Source organism: Trichomycterus rosablanca, chromosome 4 (genome assembly GCF_030014385.1).
Source record: "Trichomycterus rosablanca isolate fTriRos1 chromosome 4, fTriRos1.hap1, whole genome shotgun sequence".
NCBI lineage: Eukaryota > Metazoa > Chordata > Actinopteri > Siluriformes > Trichomycteridae > Trichomycterus > Trichomycterus rosablanca.
The window spans coordinates 10,059,725-10,077,577 of record NC_085991.1 but is presented as its reverse complement, the minus strand read 5'-3'; the positions used below and the strand labels follow the sequence as shown (position 1 = coordinate 10,077,577).

The 17,853-nt window shown below is 40.5% G+C and overlaps 2 non-coding genes across 2 annotated transcripts; both read left to right on the top strand.

The window, feature by feature from the left end:
• The first annotated feature begins 7,055 nt into the window (after positions 1-7,055).
• Positions 7,056-7,137, top strand: trnas-gcu (transfer RNA serine (anticodon GCU)). Its single transcript has one exon. It is a non-coding gene; the product is annotated as a tRNA-Ser (tRNA).
• An 861-nt stretch (positions 7,138-7,998) lies between these two features.
• Positions 7,999-8,080, top strand: trnas-gcu (transfer RNA serine (anticodon GCU)). The gene has a single exon. It is a non-coding gene; the product is annotated as a tRNA-Ser (tRNA).
• The last annotated feature ends 9,773 nt before the right edge of the window (positions 8,081-17,853 follow it).

Sequence of the window (17,853 nt, the reverse complement as noted above, 5' to 3'; positions counted from 1 at the left end):
TCCAGAAGCAGCTTCATTTATCTTTACTGGTACAAATAAAATCCCAACAATGCACCACAATTTTTACTGTATAAAGGTCCCAAATCACGTAGTGGTGAGTACAAACCTACTGACTCTTGCTTAAAGTCAAACACAGATGATACATCTACTGAACTCACCATCAACAATCTAAAGCTGCTCTCTATCACTGTGCTCTTCAAGCAGCCCAGTGATACAAAGCTATTGAGATGCTGTACAAAAACTCACTTATATGAAGTTCCATCAAAGCTCAGAAGATCAAAGTTTTTTTTTCTTTTTACTTGTTATCAGTTAACCACACACACACACACACACACACACACACACACACACACACAAATGCTCTCTGTGACATGGATGTTTATTAATAAATGAAATGAAGTTGAGCAGACAAAACATGAAATATCTCAGGTTCATCATGTCTGCAAGTAAAATAAAAGTCAAAGTAAATGTAAGAAACTCTGTGTTTTTATTATTTGCATTTTCAATGCTGTCCCAACTTTTTCTGATTTGGGGTTGTATGAAAATAACCATATGCTATATGTTAAAATGAAAGTAGGATGACTTAAAATTGTAAATATGTTATAACACAAGCTCCATTTCTATAAAAGTTGGGACATTTTGTAAAATGTAACAAAACAAGAATCTGTGATTTGGTGATGAATCTTTATTTAAATCACAAAGGTGCAAAGAAATGACTTAATGTTTGGCCGACCATCTCATTGGTTAATTAAATGTTTTAAAAAATAACATTTCTCAACAACAGATTTTAGGCTTTTAACTATTAGCTGTACATTCTAAAAAAAAAAAATAAATAAAAGGAAACAGAAAAGAAAAATCAAAATCAGTGTGGAGCAATTTATGTGCCCTCCACACTGTCAGCAACATCTTTTACAGAGAAGTCTCCTATTGTAAATACAAGCTGCATCATGAAGAGGTTGATCTGTCTACATTGATTACAAACTGAAGTCTTGTATTAAGCAAAAATTTCATTTGCAAAACTTCATGAATTAGTATCCTTAGTTTCCAAACAATTACTTAATAAGTGAAAATACAGTGGTACATTGAAACTCGACGTTAGTTGCTTCTGGGAGTGGCGTCGAGTTTAAAAGGCATTGAGTTTCAAGGTATTCTTTTCCATAAGGATGTATATGTGGCCGCTTTGGGGTGGAAGAGGAACTATCACAACCCCAGCAACTGTGACAACGCCACCCCACTTTTTATAAAGGGTAGGAGGTCTCTGCAAGATTTCTCAAATAAATTAGGTTTTTTTCCCAATGTGTGTTTGGGACCTGAAAGTTACAGTACAATACAGTACAACTACACAGTAGAATAGCTCAGTGCATGATTGAGTATGATTGAGCATATATACTGTATTGTATGTAAAGCAGCATGTATACAATGTCTGTCATTATGTGTCACAACTTATTTGGGTCTATTTTCACTATGTGTATAAACAATGTTTGAACTGGAATCCATGGAGAGGCCCATGAATGTATGTACTTGGATGAAGCTGAGTTTAATCTAACAAAGAGGACATCGGAACATCTTTTAACATTTCTGGATGGTCTATGGGATGCCTTTGTTTGGGGGATTCTGAGCTGAGGGAGCGACCTGTGTACGTTCCACCATACTCTCCCTTCCTTAACCCAACTGAATAATTCTTCTCGGCATGGTGGTGGAAGGTTTATGACTGAGACCCCTATACCTGGGAAAATCTACTCCAATCAATGGAGGCAGCATGTGAAGACATGTGAAGAGTAGATTCTTTTCTAGGCTGGATTCTTTCCCCGTTGTCTAACAAGGAAAAATATTGCTTGTGATGTTGACGAAGTCCTGTGGCCTGACCCACCCCAAAGGTATGATCTCAAGGCAGAATGAATGGCATTGAATGCTTTATAAACAAATGCTAATACATATATTGCAGTCCTGTGGCAAATATATATTGCAGTATACTGTGTCTTTTTTATTTTCTATTGTACATATACTGTATATCAATAGTTTTCCTAAACACAAAAAATCCACAATTCCTGAATATACTGTAGATTTTTGGTTTTGCTATGATAAAAGCAGGGTGTTTTGCATTGTTTTCTGTAGTGCTTAGTAACTGCTGGATGCATTGACTGGATTTGTGTGTAATTTGACGGCAGTGTTTGGTTTTGAGCAGGGACATTTCAGGAAATGTGTTTTAGCAACTCAGAAACTGTAAAATAGTATATTATTAATAAAGTACTGGTATATTAAAGAGCACCACCTTCAATAATAATAGTTTTTTTATTTTACTTTTCATTTACACTTTACTTTTTGCCTTGTTAGTCAACAAAAGACATTTCCACTGCCCGTTGGTCCAGTGGTTAAATGTGGACATGAGGCAAACATGCATCCTTATGATTTTATTCTTGGTAATGTTATTTCTTATTGTATTGTATTGAATGTTTGTATTATTGTTATTGTTACTGGTCGCAAGGGTCTTAACCCTCTCAGCTCCAGGGTTCTGTACAATGGCTGACCCTGCGCTCTGATCCTGACTTCCAAAGAATTTCCCGGTAAATGAAAATATCACATATAAAGGTGTTCCATCAATATATTTTCTGCTGCAGTATCTGACTCTGCATTGTACTACTGCACCCTGCAGCTCACACTGCCACACTTTACAAAAACACAACTTTGACAGCACCTGCTTTCCTCAAAAGAGGGAGCTATTTGTCTGTTTATAGTTCACCTCTAATCCACCTAGATAACAAGCTGTTAAAGTCTCTAGTTTAACACAAGTTGTCCAAATATACAGCAGTGGCAATTTCTCTAAGACTGAAAGGGAAGCTCAGCTTCCCTTAAAATGTCAAAAATTAAATGGTCAAATATGTACAGTTGTGTTAACATTTCATTGTGAGTGAATGGAGCTGTGGGCGGGTCTGACGCTGAGCTTCTGCAAGATGATTGGAGGATCAGTCGAAAGGCTGAATCCCGTTTTGATTGACAGCTATCACTGGGAGCTTCAGTCCCATCGCGGATTTTGCGAGTGAAGTCGAAAGACAAACTGCAACCCATTTCAGGCCATTTTCTTTAAAAGGAACGGAGGGCAGAATTTATGTATAAATAAATTGACAAATTTTATAATGTAAGCCGACAATGAGCTTCCCCTCTTTGAAAGACCAGCAGCCGCCACTGATATACAGTGCACTAAATATACAGTACAATACAATGATAAATATAGATAATGATTGTATACATTTACAGCATTTAGCAGACACTTTTATCTAAAGGACCTTACTATTGTGACCATATACATTATACAATGCAAGCGATTGAAGGGCTTCGTTCAAGGGCCCAACAGTGGCAACCTCACAGCAGTGAGGTTTAAACCCCTTCAATTACTTCAAATTACTAGTCCAGCATCTTAACAACTAATGTACCACTGCCGCTATTTACATCGATTGCCATTTTACCTGAGTTAGTTTAGGTCTATATCCTGGGAAGGTAGAAAATAAAAAGAAGATTCAATTAATCATCAGCATTATTATGAATAAAGTTATAACACAATAAAGAGCAGCATTTGAATCTACATGCTACTGATTAATCAGGCTTTTACTAAACCACTGGATGGATGGATGGATATATAGATAGATAGTGATATGTGTAAAGTTCAATTAATGTATACAGTGTTTCAGTAATTTGCCAATAGAAATATTAGTAACATCTGTATGCTGTTGAAGTGTAGCAACAAACACAACATAAACTGCAGCTATACTTTATTATCTACATAAAGTTAGTCTATCTTCACAATATCAGATAAAGGTTGACATGAGTTGACATGGATGTAACTGGATTGGGGGTGGGGAGCCAGATGTGGTTACATACAGCAGAGACACTTTCAACTCTGGATGCCAGATCTGAATCAGACACTCAGCACAATGATGTTACTCCTCTTCTTCATTTTCATTATTGTTGATGATAATGGTAAGTGATATACAATAGGCATCATATTTAAATATGTTTGTATTAATTATCTACTATTAGAAGCATAAATTCTATATTTAGAAGAAAATTTTTTAATATGGTATCAACTAAATGTTATAAATTGTTATAATGTTTTATATCAGAAGCTGCTGAGAGCATTAAACCAGATAAAACCAGCTATTCTTCAGCTGAAGGAAGCAACATCACACTGTCCTGTACATATGATGGATCAGTTTATAGTCTTCACTGGTATCAACAGAAACTTGAATCAAAACCAGAGTTTTTAGTGCTGATTGTTGGAGATGGTGAAGATGATGAAACAGCTCAAGCGTCTGACCCAAGAATCTCAATGAAACGCTACAAAACAAAAACAAAAAAAACAATAGAACTGGAGATCATCTCTGCTGCAGTATCTGATTCTGCACTGTACTACTGCGCTCTGCAGCCCACAGTGACAGGAAATACAGCTATACTGTACAAAAACCTGTTATCAGATGAGGGAACTATTAGCATGTTTACATTTTATCAATATTCTTGTAACCCAAGTCTGTATATCTAATAAACAATCAGTGTTTTAACTCAGTGGTCCTTAAACGATTTTGTCTTATTCTTCCTGCAGACACTTCTGAAGGTGTACAACAGCACAGGATGCCGTTGTTTTGATATTGGGGAAAGGTTAGGACTACAGACAGGCTGCATGGACGTCCCTGTAAAATATGTCCTCTTAAAGGCAGCAGATGTTGCTCTAAAATCTCAATGTACTTTCCTGCATTAATGCTGCCATCAGAGAAGTGTAAATTATATGGTACTGACACAACACCATATCATGACAGATCCTGGCTTTTGGATTGTCCCATCTTTTTCTGATTTGGGGTTGTATTACATTACAGACTTATTCTATAATAGATTTTTTTGCCTCACACATCTAAACACAATCATCAATAATTACGAAATGAATAAATCTGATATCTGTACACACACTTAGCCTAATACTTGGTTGATGCACCTCTGGAAGCAATTACAGCTTCAAGACGTCTTGAGAAAGAAGCTACAAGCTTGGCACACTTGTTTCTGGACATTTGTGCTCATTCCTCTTGGCATATTCTTGCAAGCTCCACCAGGTTGGATGGTGAGCATCCTTACACAGTCATATTCAGCTCCTTCCACAGATGTTTGATTTGATTCAGGTCTGGACTCTGGCTGGGCCACTCAAGGACATTTACAGACTTTCCCCAAAGCCACTCCTTTGTTATCTTGGCTGTGTGCTTCAGGTCATTGTCATGTTGGAAGGTAAACCTTCACCCCAGTCTGAGGTCCAGAGCGCTCTGGAGCAGGTTTTCTTCAAGGATCTCGTTGTACTTAGCTGCATTCATCTTTCTCTCTATCAGGACTAGTCGCCCTGGTCTTACTGCTGAAAAACATCTCCACATCATGATGCTGCCACCACCATGCTTCACTGTAAAGATGGCATTAGCCAGGTGATGAGCGGTGCCTGGTTTCCTCCAGACATGAATCTTGGTATTCAGGCCAAAAATTTACATTTTGGTTCATCAGACCAGAGAATCTTGTGGTTTGAGAGTCCTCTAGGTGTCTTTTGGCAAACTTCAAGCAGGCTGTCATGTGCCTTTTGCTAAGGAGTGGTTTCCATCTGGCCACTCAACCATAAAAGTGACTCCCATCTCCACAAGGATACGCTGGAGTTCTATGAGAGTGATCCTCGGGTTCATGTTCACCTCCCTGGCCAAAGCCCATCTGTCCCCGATCGCTCAGTTTGGCCAGGCGGTCAGGTCTAGGAAGATTTTTGGTGGCTCTTTGGGACATGAAAAGCTGCAGCAATTTTTCTGTACCCTTCTCCAGATCTATGCCCTGATGCAATCCTGTTTCTGAGGTCTGCAGATAATTTCTTTGACCCTATGGCTTGGAGTTTGCTCTGATAAGCACTGTCAACTGTGGGACCTTTTATAGGCAGATGTTGGTAATCCCCAATCATGTCCAATCAACAGAATTTAGCACAGGTGGACTCCAGTTAAACTGTAGAAACTTCTCAAGCAGTATCAGTAAAAACAAATTGCACCTCAGCTCACTTTTTTAAATTTAATATACTTCTTAAATACTTGTTTTCTAATAGATGTTTAGTATATTTTTGCAAAGTATGTTAAACAACAGCTGAAGTAATTTACTTAAAGCACACTTTAAATACCATATACAAAGGTTTACTTAAGTGTATTTTTTATAAAGCTATGAAGTAGACTTAAGTATACTAATCTTCAATATGCTACAGTGCACTAAAGTGTATTATTGTCACACTAGTGATCAATACACTTAAAGAGTGCTAATTATACTGTAACTGTACAAAAATAATACAAAAGCTCCATAGGGTAGGTGTTATTACATGTGCAATTATGGTGCTTCGGTGGCGCAGAAGTAAAACATGCTAAGACGTAGCAACTGACATGTTGCATCTGCTAAAAGTCTCCAAACTACCTCAAAACATAAAAGTACTGACCCCTAGTGGTTGATGGTTACAATTTAAGTAACAGAGATCAGTGCATGGCTGATAAATTTGGCTATGAACTACCTAGGATCGGAAAGTCTACTACTGGATGAACAAGGCAAAGGATGGATAATTCATTGTGCTCTGCACTCGTGAGTTCGAATCCCATCCTCGTCGAAGTAAACACACTTTTAAAAGCCCTCTTAAATAACCTCAGTCTGCTTTGAAAACATTGGAAATAAGTAACACTGATGTACTGAATTGCTACTCCTACGTCTGTTTGTTCTTCCTTATATGGTCAATAGGTGGCAATGTTTTCAAAGCAGACCCAAAGTAATTCAAGAGAGTTTTTTAAAAATCCTCGTTGAGGTGAAAATACTTTTAAAAGTTCTCTCAAATGACCTTAGTGTGCTTTGAAAACATTGCAGCCTATTGACCATATGTGGAAAAGCAAACGGACATAAGAGTAGTACCCTTTCCACCCGTTTTCAGGCCAATGCAGCCCTCTGAAGCTCCTCCTGCCACACTTGATTACAAATGACACACCTGCAACCAGACCAGAAGAGCATTCCTCATAGCTTGACCAGATGAGGTGGCCGAGTGGTTAAGGCGATCGACTGCTAATCCATTGTGCTCTGCACGCGTGGGTTTGAATCACATCCTCGTCGAAAACAATACCTATTAAACTCTTAATGCATACTCAATAATCCAGCTCCACAAATCCACAAAGTGGAGACCATTAAACAACGTGTGGTTACTAATCTGTATGTCATTACCTTTGTATTAAAAGAACGGCTGTATAAGATGAACTGTTTCTATTTGGTGCTACAGTTGTGAGTTTTTTGTGAGTAGTGCCAATATTTAGCACAGAGCTGAAAGCAAGAGTTTCAGGGGTTTTGTTCAATGTTTAAAGGCTTGGTTTTCAATGAGGATGGGATTCAAACCCATACGTGGAGAGCACAATGGATTAGCAGTCCATCGCCTTAACCACCACGTCAGAACATGCTCTACCTTCATGAAGTAAGCCAAAAACACAATTGCATTAAAAAATGCCTGTATAAGATGTGCTGTTTCTCCCTGGTGTTACAGTTGTATATTATGTGAGTAGTACCAATATGTTGTAAAGGTGAGAGGTTAATTATCAGAGCTGAAAGCAAGAATTTCAGGGGTTTTGATCAATGTTTAAAGGTCTGGTTTTCAAAACTACACATGCAGAGCACAACGGATTAGCAGTCCATCACCTTAACCGCTCAGCCATGTCGTATCGACCTGCCTAGGAAAATGTGTTTCTGGGCCGATTGGTCTGATTGATCAACCCAGACGGCTTGAACAGTTACATTGCCTTTTAAGAACTATCTGGGTGTTTACCAGAATGTGCACGCACACTGCATTAGTGCATTATTTGTTAAAAGTCAGTTTTAAAGAGAACTAAAATAAAATGAGCTTTCTGCTCTTCAGTCTTTTACAAATCTACAAAAGCTACATTGATCAATCAGACCAATCGGGCCAGAAACAAGCAGGTAAAGCGAGACGAGGTGGCCGAGTGGTTAAGGCGATGGACTGCTAATCCATTGTGCTCTGCACGCGTGGGTTCGAATCCCATTCTCGTCGAAAACCAGAATTTTAAGCATCGAACGAAACTCTTGCTTTCAGCTCTGTGCAAAATATTGGCACTACTCACAAAAAAACACAACTATAACACCAGATAGAAACAGTTTATCTTATACAGCCGTTATTTTAATACAATGTTAATGACATACAGATTAGTAACCACACATTGTTTAAAGGTCTCCACTTTGTGGCTTTGTGGAGCTGGATTATTGAGCATGCATTAAAAGTTTAAAAGGTGTTGTGTTCGACGAGAATAGGACTCCTACACATGCAGAGCACAATGGATTAGCAGTCCATCACCTCACTATTACCTTTTTATGGGAAAAGTAATTAATTAATATCCCTTCTTTATGGTTAGCAAAGTGATTCCTTAAGGGAATAATTCATTTTTTGATGTGCAATAGATTGTTTTTGCCTAAATAGACAGTATGGGGAGCTCTTGTCAAGAACTTACTGGTGTGGTTATGTGGGTTTTTCTCTGTGTGATAAACGTACTAAAAACATCATTATTACCACTGGTTAGTGAAGCATGCAGTTCAGCATTAGCATAAGGCGTTTCTGAGGTCTGCATAGTAGAAGCTGTGGTACAGTGTGGTGCCTGTCTAAGTAAATACATGCTTATATATTTTACCTTTTGGTTAAAGTAGTGACCTATACTGTGTGATAATAACTGTTTGGTAAATTGTGATTTATAATACTGAGAAGCCAGCATCAGTCAGCTTGCTCCCTGATAGACTGCTGTCATAGTTCCAACAGAACAAGCCTCTTAAGCTACAGCAACATGGCACAGAGAAACTAATTGGCAAAGTTTTGCTCGAGTCCCATCATAGGGACGAATTCCCATACAGGGAGTCGAACCGGGGCCACCTGGGTGACCGCTAGCCCATATGGGAAGCTGAAGAGCTTACCATCGGCTGACGCCAACATCAGTCACTTCTTTCCACTTTGACAAGACCTGCATTGTTGGATCTGAGGTACTGAAGGACTAATTTATGTCTTTTGACCATGGAGAGAATGAAAAACTTTCATAAAGATGAATTCCCATACCGGGAGTCGTTTTTCTCCCGGTATGGGATTTCTGTGGTCATTTTAATAGAAATTTCACAGTGAATATTCTTGACCCAAGCCTGATAAGTGAATTTCACAGTAAGTTCCCAAATAAGCCAGGTCCACACCCTCGGGGGCGGCTCCGTCGAGACTCTGGGAGCCAGTCAGGCAGGAGGGTTGGCGGTCGTCCTCTGCCGTACCGGACTATTTGGGGGGGATACTGTCACACTGCCTGTGGTTCCTAATGATACCGCTGACTGTAATGTGGAGAACTGCATTTCTCAGGAGGCAGTGGGCGATCATGTGGAACAAGCAGCCAATCTGACAGTGCAGCGGGAGTCTGCATCACCAGCTTACTAATGAACACACCTGAAGCCAATTCATGAATTAATATAAGTGAGGTATTGCCAGTTTCACTTTTGCGTACTGAGCGTTTTGCATGTGTTATGATATTTACAAAACAATAGTTTGTCATTTTACCTTACAATATCAGATGAAGGCAGAGTTGACATAAATGAAACTGAATTGTGGGTGGGGATCTAGATGTGGGTACATACAGCAGAGACACTTTTAAAGAGGCAACTCTGTATGCTAGATCTGAATCTGACACGCAGCACAATGATGTTACTCCTCTTCTTCTTTTTCATTATCACTGATGATAATGGTAAGTGTTGTACAATCAGCATCATGTTTCATTGTGTGTTTTTCTATTAAACAAGTAAGATTTTGTATTTAGCCAAATGTTACAAATTGTTAAACTGTTTTTTAATAGCAGAGGCCGCTGAGAGCATTACACCAACCCGAACCAGCGTATTTTCAGCTGAAGGCAGCAACATCACACTGTCCTGTACATATCCAGATTCAGCACAGGATCTCCACTGGTATAAACAAAAACCTGGATCAAAACCAGAGTTTCTGCTGATGATTAGTGCCCAGCTTATAATGCCAATTGAAATCTCTGATACTGGAGATTTAAATCAACACTCAATACAGCTATGTTACTGTTCTTAACTGTTGCCATATTTTTATTAACTTACATTGTTTAACTATTTAAGTAACTAAAAACAAACAAATAAAAATAAATACACAATGTATATTGTATTGTTTGTTATCATTTATATGTCCACCTCATATTGACAGCTCTGACCCATCAAAGCCTGGGCTCCACAAACTTATGACTGTGTTTTGTGGTTTCTGGCACAAAGACTAGCAGCAAATCCTTTAAATCCTGTGAGTTGAAAGGTTGGGCTTCCATGAATCTGACTTGTTTGATGAGTTTCAGATTACAGATGATGAATCAGATTGAGATCCCTAAACTAATTTTTCCTAAACCATTTCTAAACTATTTTGTGTTGCATGGTGCATTATCCTGCTGATTACTAATGATTTTTTTTTTATTGCATTTTACAAAGTGTCCCAACTTTTCTGATAATGTGAATATTGTTTTCCTTTATTTTATGGTAAAGACATACTGACTAGGATGTAAATTATGTGCATGTGTTATCTCAGTTTATCTTCCAGTTTAAATCTACTGTACATGATGCTGTAAACAGATGCTGATGCGCAACCCAGGGCCACACCTCACAAGTAAAAAACCCAACCCATAACTAAATACTCATATCCTCATATCATATACTCAATACTCATATCCTTATATCATATAATTAAATGCTCATATCACAAGTGCAAATGTGATTAAAATGGTCACACTGTCTTTCCCTGCCATGTTACAACATTAAACATGAAAAAAATAAGAAATTCTGATGAAAATGATAATTACCAAGCAAATGTATTTTAACAACTGCTTTTAATCTAAACATGCTAAGAATTAACCAGTAATACGGGGTCAAAACAGTCTAAATGTTTGTGCAGCAAAGGCAGCCTCAGATATTTATGAACTGTGTGTACTACGTAAACTGAAATTCATATCAGAAACAAACTTAAATGTTTTTGGTTGATACCAGTGGAGATACTGTGCTAAAAGTTAATAGTTTAGTTTATTACGTATAGTATATTAATATAATATAATAATATTTAAGTATTGGTACAGTGTATCACAAAAGTGAGTACACCCCTCACATTTCTGCAAATATTTTATTATATCTTTTCATGGGACAACACTATAGAAATAAAACTTGGATATAAGTTAGAGTAGTCAGTGTACAACTTGTGTAGCAGTGTAGATTTACTGTCTTCTGAAAATAACTCAACACACAGCCATTAATGTCTAAATGGCTGGCAACATAAGTGAGTACACCCCACAGTGAACATGTCCAAATTGTGCCCAAAGTGTCAATATTTTGTGTGACCACCATTATTATCCAGCACTGCCTTAACCCTCCTGGGCATGGAATTCACCAGAGCTGCACAGGTTGCTACTGGAATCCTCTTCCACTCCTCCATGATGACATCACGGAGCTGGTGGATGTTAGACACCTTGAACTCCTCCACCTTCCACTTGAGGATGCGCCACAGGTGCTCAATTGGGTTTAGTCCATCACCTTTACCTTCAGCTTCCTCAGCAAGGCAGTTGTCATCTTGGAGGTTGTGTTTGGGGTCGTTATCCTGTTGGAAAACTGCCATGAGGCCCAGTTTTCGAAGGGAGGGGATCATGCTCTGTTTCAGAATGTCACAGTACATGTTGGAATTCATGTTTCCCTCAATGAACCGCAGCTCCCCAGTGCCAGCAACACTCATGCAGCCCAAGACCATGATGCTACCACCACCATGCTTGACTGTAGGCAAGATACAGTTGTCTTGGTACTTCTCACCAGGGCGCCGCCACACATGCTGGACACCATCTGAGCCAAACAAGTTTATCTTGGTCTCGTCAGAGCACAGGGCATTCCAGTAATCCATGTTCTTGGACTGCTTGTCTTCAGCAAACTGTTTGCTGGCTTTCTTGTGCGTCAGCTTCCTTCTGGGATGACGACCATGCAGACCGAGTTGATGCAGTGTGCGGCGTATGGTCTGAGCACTGACAGGCTGACCTCCCACGTCTTCAACCTCTGCAGCAATGCTGGCAGCACTCATGTGTCTATTTTTTAAAGCCAACCTCTGGATATGACGCCGAACACGTGGACTCAACTTCTTTGGTCGACCCTGGCGAAGCCTGTTCCGAGTGGAACCTGTCCTGGAAAACCGCTGTATGACCTTGGCCACCATGCTGTAGCTCAGTTTCAGGGTGTTAGCAATCTTCTTATAGCCCAGGCCATCTTTGTGGAGAGCAACAATTCTATTTCTCACATCCTCAGAGAGTTCTTTGCCATGAGGTGCTATGTTGAATATCCAGTGGCCAGTATGAGAGAATTGTACCCAAAACACCAAATTTAACAGCCCTGCTCCCCATTTACACCTGGGACCTTGACACATGACACCAGGGAGGGACAACGACACATTTGGGCACAATTTGGACATGTTCACTGTGAAGTGTACTCACTTATGTTGCCAGCTATTTAGACATTAATGGCTGTGTGTTGAGTTATTTTCAGAAGACAGTAAATCTACACTGCTATACAAGCTGTACACTGACTACTCTAAGTTATATCCAAGTTTCATGTCTATAGTGTTGTCCCATGAAAAGATATAATGAAATATTTGCAGAAATGTGAGGGGTGTACTCACTTTTGTGATACACTGTATATGTCCACCTCATGCTGACAGCTCTGACCCATCAAGGCCTGGGCTCCACAAACTTCTGACTGTGTTTTGTGGTTTCTGGCACAAAGACTAGCAGCAAATCCTTTAAATCCTGTGAGTTGAAAGGTTGGGCTTCCATGAATCTGACTTGTTTGATGAGTTTCAGATTACAGATGATGATCCCTAAACTAATTTTTCCTAAACCATTTCTAAACTATTTTGTGTTGCATGGTGCATTATCCTGCTGATTACTAATGATTTTTTTTTTTATTGCAGTTTACAAAGTGTCCCAACTTTTCTGATAATGTGAATATTGTTTTCCTTTATTTTATGGTAAAGACATACTGACTAGGATGTAAATTATGTGCATGTGTTATCTCAGTTTATCTTCTAGTTTAAATCTACTGTACATGATGCTGTAAACAGATGCTGATGCGCAACCCAGGGCCACACCTCACAAGTAAAAAACCCAACCCATAACTAAATACTCATATCCTCATATCATATACTCAATACTCATATCCTTATATCATATAATTAAATGCTCATATCACAAGTGCAAATGTGATTAAAATGGTCACACTGTCTTTCCCTGCCATGTTACAACATTAAACATGAAAAAAATAAGAAATTCTGATGAAAATGATAATTACCAAGCAAATGTATTTTAATCTTTTAATATGTATTTTAATCTTTTAATCTAAACATGCTAAGAATTAACCAGTAATATGGGGTCAAAACAGTCTAAATGTTTGTGCAGCAAAGGCAGCCTCAGATATTTATGAACTGTGTGTACTACGTAAACTGAAATTCATATCAGAAACAAACTTAAATGTTTTTGGTTGATACCAGTGGAGATACTGTGCTAAAAGTTAATAGTTTAGTTTATTACGTATAGTATATTAATATAATATAATAATATTTAAGTATTGGTATATTAATATAGAGCATCACATTCAACAATAATAGTTTTAAATTGAATTTCAAAGGGTTATTTTTTACTTTTGATTTACACTTTACTCCTTTACATGAAGGAAACAATGTTTATTATTTTCATAACCAAAAACTTGCCTTTAACATTTCCACTGCCCGTTGGTCCAGTGGTTATATAAGAACATAAAAGCTGCAAACTTATGATTTTATTCTTGATGCTGTTATTTCTTATTGTATTGTATTGTATTGTATTTCTTATTGTATTGAATGTTTATATTACTGTTATTGTTACTGGTCGCAAGGCCCTTAACTTTCTCAGCTCCAGGGCCGCTGTACAATGGCTGACCCTGCGATCTGACCCTGACTTCCAAAGAGTTTGCACTGTTCCCGGGTATATGTATATATGACATATGAAAACGTTCCATCAATATCTTCTCTGCTGCAGTATCTGACTCTACATTGTACCACGGCACCCTGCAGCTCATGGTGCCAGGAAATAAACCACACTTTACAAAAACACAACTTTGACAGCACCTACTTTTCTCAAAAGAGGGAGCTATTTGTCTGTTTAAAGTTCACCTTAAATCCACCTGAGAAGCTGTTAAAGTCCCAAAATGGTCTTGCATTAGTTGTTCAAATATACAGTACAATACAATAATAAATAGAGATAAAAATGAATATTAACATTTACAGCATTTAGCAGACTAAAGGAACTTACAATTGTGACCATAAACAATGCAAGCGATTGTTGGTTAAGGGCTATGATCAAAGGCCCAAAAGTGCAACCTTACAGCTGTGGGGTTTAAACCCCTTCAATTACTTCAAATTACTAGTCCTGTATTTTCTTAACAACTAATGTACCACTGCCCCTATTCATATCTATTGACATTTTACCTGAGTTAGTTAATTGTGCTTTTTATATATGATAAAAGAAGCAAGGGCATTAGATTACTAATTACTTAACAACTCAACTGAGAAATCTGGCATAATAATAAGTGATCTTAATACTACCAGGTGTACTCAAATATATTTTTTAATGTATAAAATTGTAATCTATAAAAATGCAACCAAATTGCATGACTTGTGAGCGACTGAACTCCACGTCTTCTGGAAAAAAAAAGTTGTTTCTATTAGGAGACCTGCGGTAGCTGGTGAATGCACCCCGAGTTCCCAGCGAAGCAGGTCTTACAGAGCCAAGCAAACAAGGGCCTTAAATAGGAGGAGGACTAATTAGGGCTGATCACCCGCAGCTGCGGGGCTGGCTATTTAAGCCAGCTCTGTGCAGCAGCGGGTGTCGCACCTTTTGTTTGTTTCCCTGTTCTCAAGTGGCAGCTCGTCCACGCTCTTTATAGGTTTAGACGGTATCCCCTGGTGGCATACGCCATTCGGGTGTGTAGACTGCAAGGTCGAGGTACTTGTCTTTATTTTGCCTTTTAGGATTAGCGTGGTGCGACGCCGTGCAGCCCTTGCGCTGCCTTTTGTTTACTCGGTTAGCATTAGCGGTGCTGCTACACAGCAAGCGATAGTGCTTGGTTCAGTATCCGTGCAACCTCTAGTATCTAAATAGTTATTGGTTTCAGCAACCGCTGGGTGGCGACGCCGTTAAGCATTCGGCTCTTGCGCTGCATTCACCGGTTCGAATCCGCACTCAGCCTGTCTAATCTAACTCTTTCTAAATATCTCTTTTTCAGATCGGCGAACTTCCTCAGCTGCGACCCTCAGCGAAGTAGACGCCGATCGCGTTCATTCCTAGCCTTCCGCTGTGCTGGGGCTAGCGATTACCGGGAGTTATCTTCTCCCGTGCTCCAACGCTGTAGCGCCTTAAGCGCTCTGCCACTCTCATTCACCCGCGCTGTTATAGTGCGGAGGCTACGCACCCGGTTAGTACCTGGAAGACCGGGGTTCGTGCCCAACTGTACTATTTTCTCTTTTTGCTTTTTCCTTTGCCTGCAGCTTCAGCGGCGCCATCAGACTTCCCGATTGGGTTTTGTTTTCTCATTTTTTCTGCATTTGAGTCCTCCTTTCCCCACGTGACAGAAAGGTGCGACCACTCATGGACTCAGCAGAACCCACACCCGTCTTTGACGTGTTGTGCCACCAAGGGGTGGTGCTGGGCAGGCATGAGGTAGCCCTCACCGAGTTGGCGCAGCGCATAGCCACGCTCGCTCAACACGTGCCAACTTCGGGGGCCACCCCAAATCCCGTAACCCACTCAAGGGAGTTTGCTACCCGCGACACGCCCATCCCTCCCCCCGAGAGATACTCGGGAGAAGCGAAAAAGTGTCGCGGATTTCTCCTTCAATGCTCGTTAGCGTTTAAACTGCAACCGTCTCGCTACCACACAGAGCGTTCAAAGGTGGCCTATATCATTTCCCTTCTTACTGGGAGGGCATTGGAATGGGCTACCGCCCTTTGGGAGCAAAACGCTCCAGAATGTTCGTCTGAAAGCTCCTTTAAGGAGGCTCTTAAGGAGACATTTTTTCACCGTACGGGGGGTCGAGAGGCGGGCCCACGCCTTCTTGAACTCACCCAAGGTGGTCGCTCAGTAGCAGACTACGTTATTGAGTTTTGAATGCTAGCAGCAGAGTGTGGTTAGGATGAAGGGGCCCTTACCGCTATTTTCCATCGTGGCCTTTCCGGTAAGGTAAAGGATGAGCTGGCCACTATAGATCCTCCTACCACCCTTAAGGCCTTTTATACGCTGGCTCCCTCCTAGCTCCCCTCCGCACAATCCCGATCCCGAACGCATGCAATTGGGGTCGACACGACCTGATGCCCCTCAGGCGTCTGGTTCCCGCTCCAGACCCCGACAACCGTTAAACTAGTCGGCCGCTCTCGAACCAGGGAATCGAGAGAGGGCCAAACTAGCATCCCTGGTCAGGGCCTGTTTTTACCAATTGTCTTGGGGCTCGGGAAACACAAACCTCAATGTTTGTGTAGATTCGGGAGCGGTAGAGAGCTTCATTGACATCGATCTGGTATGCAGGCTGGGGATAGGGGTCCAACCGCTAACCAAGCCGGTCTCGGTCCATGCTGTTGATGGTCGAGCCGTAGCGGGCAGCCCGATTACCCATCAGACGCAGCCCTTGTCTGAAGGACCACGAGGAACGGATCACCTTCTTAGTGACTCACTCAAAAAAACACACGCTGAGTATAAGTTATGTACATTGTGCAAGAAGAGAGCAGATATATTGCAATCAGACAATATAGTTACATGTGCAAAATGTAAAGACAGTAGTGTAAACATACATGTGCAGCTGTATGTAGACCTGTAAACAGTCATATGCGGTATAGTGCAAGTATTGTGTGCAAGTGTGATAGTGTCTATGAATAATCAGCTCAGCTGTTTAAGAGTCTGATAGCTGTGGGAAAGAAAGAGATCTTTAGTCTTGTTGTCCTGCATTTCACACTTCTGTATCTCCGGCCTGAGGGTAGAAGTGTGAATAGTCCATGTTGGGGGTGGGTGGGGTCTTTGATGATGGACGCAGCTCTCCTGTGGACTCTGTGATGGTAGATGCTCTGGAGAGAGGGTTGTACCGTCCTGGTGATTTTCGTAGCAGTCTTTATCACTCTCTCCAGGCGTTTGCGATCCTTCACAGTAGAACTGCCGTACCACACGGTGATGCAATTGGTCAGGATGGACTCAATGATGCAGCGGTAGAAGTTGCTGAGTATTTTGGGTGACATGCCAAATTTCCTCAGCCTCCTCAAGAAATACAACCGCTGCTGAGCCCTCTTTAACACCTGTGTGGTGTTTAGTGTCCAAGTGAGGTCATCACTGATGTGGACCCCTAGGTATTTAAAACTGTTCACCCTCTCCACCTCAAGGTCCTGGATAAACAGTGGCTGATGAGGTCTCCTCTCCCTCCTCATGTCCACTATCATCTCCTTGGTCTTGTCTATGTTGAGTGTAAGGTTATTGTCCACACACCAGGTAACCAGACTGTTCACCTCACTCCTGTAGGCTGCCTCCTCTCCTCCAGTGATACGACCTATCACAGCAGTGTCGTCAGCAAACTTCAGGATGATGTTGTCGGGGTGGGAGGCAACACAGTCGTGGGTAAACAGGGTGTAGAGGATAGGGCTGAGGACACAGCCCTGCGGGGTACCAATATTGGTGATTATGCTGGCTGATGTCCTGTTTCCAATCCTAA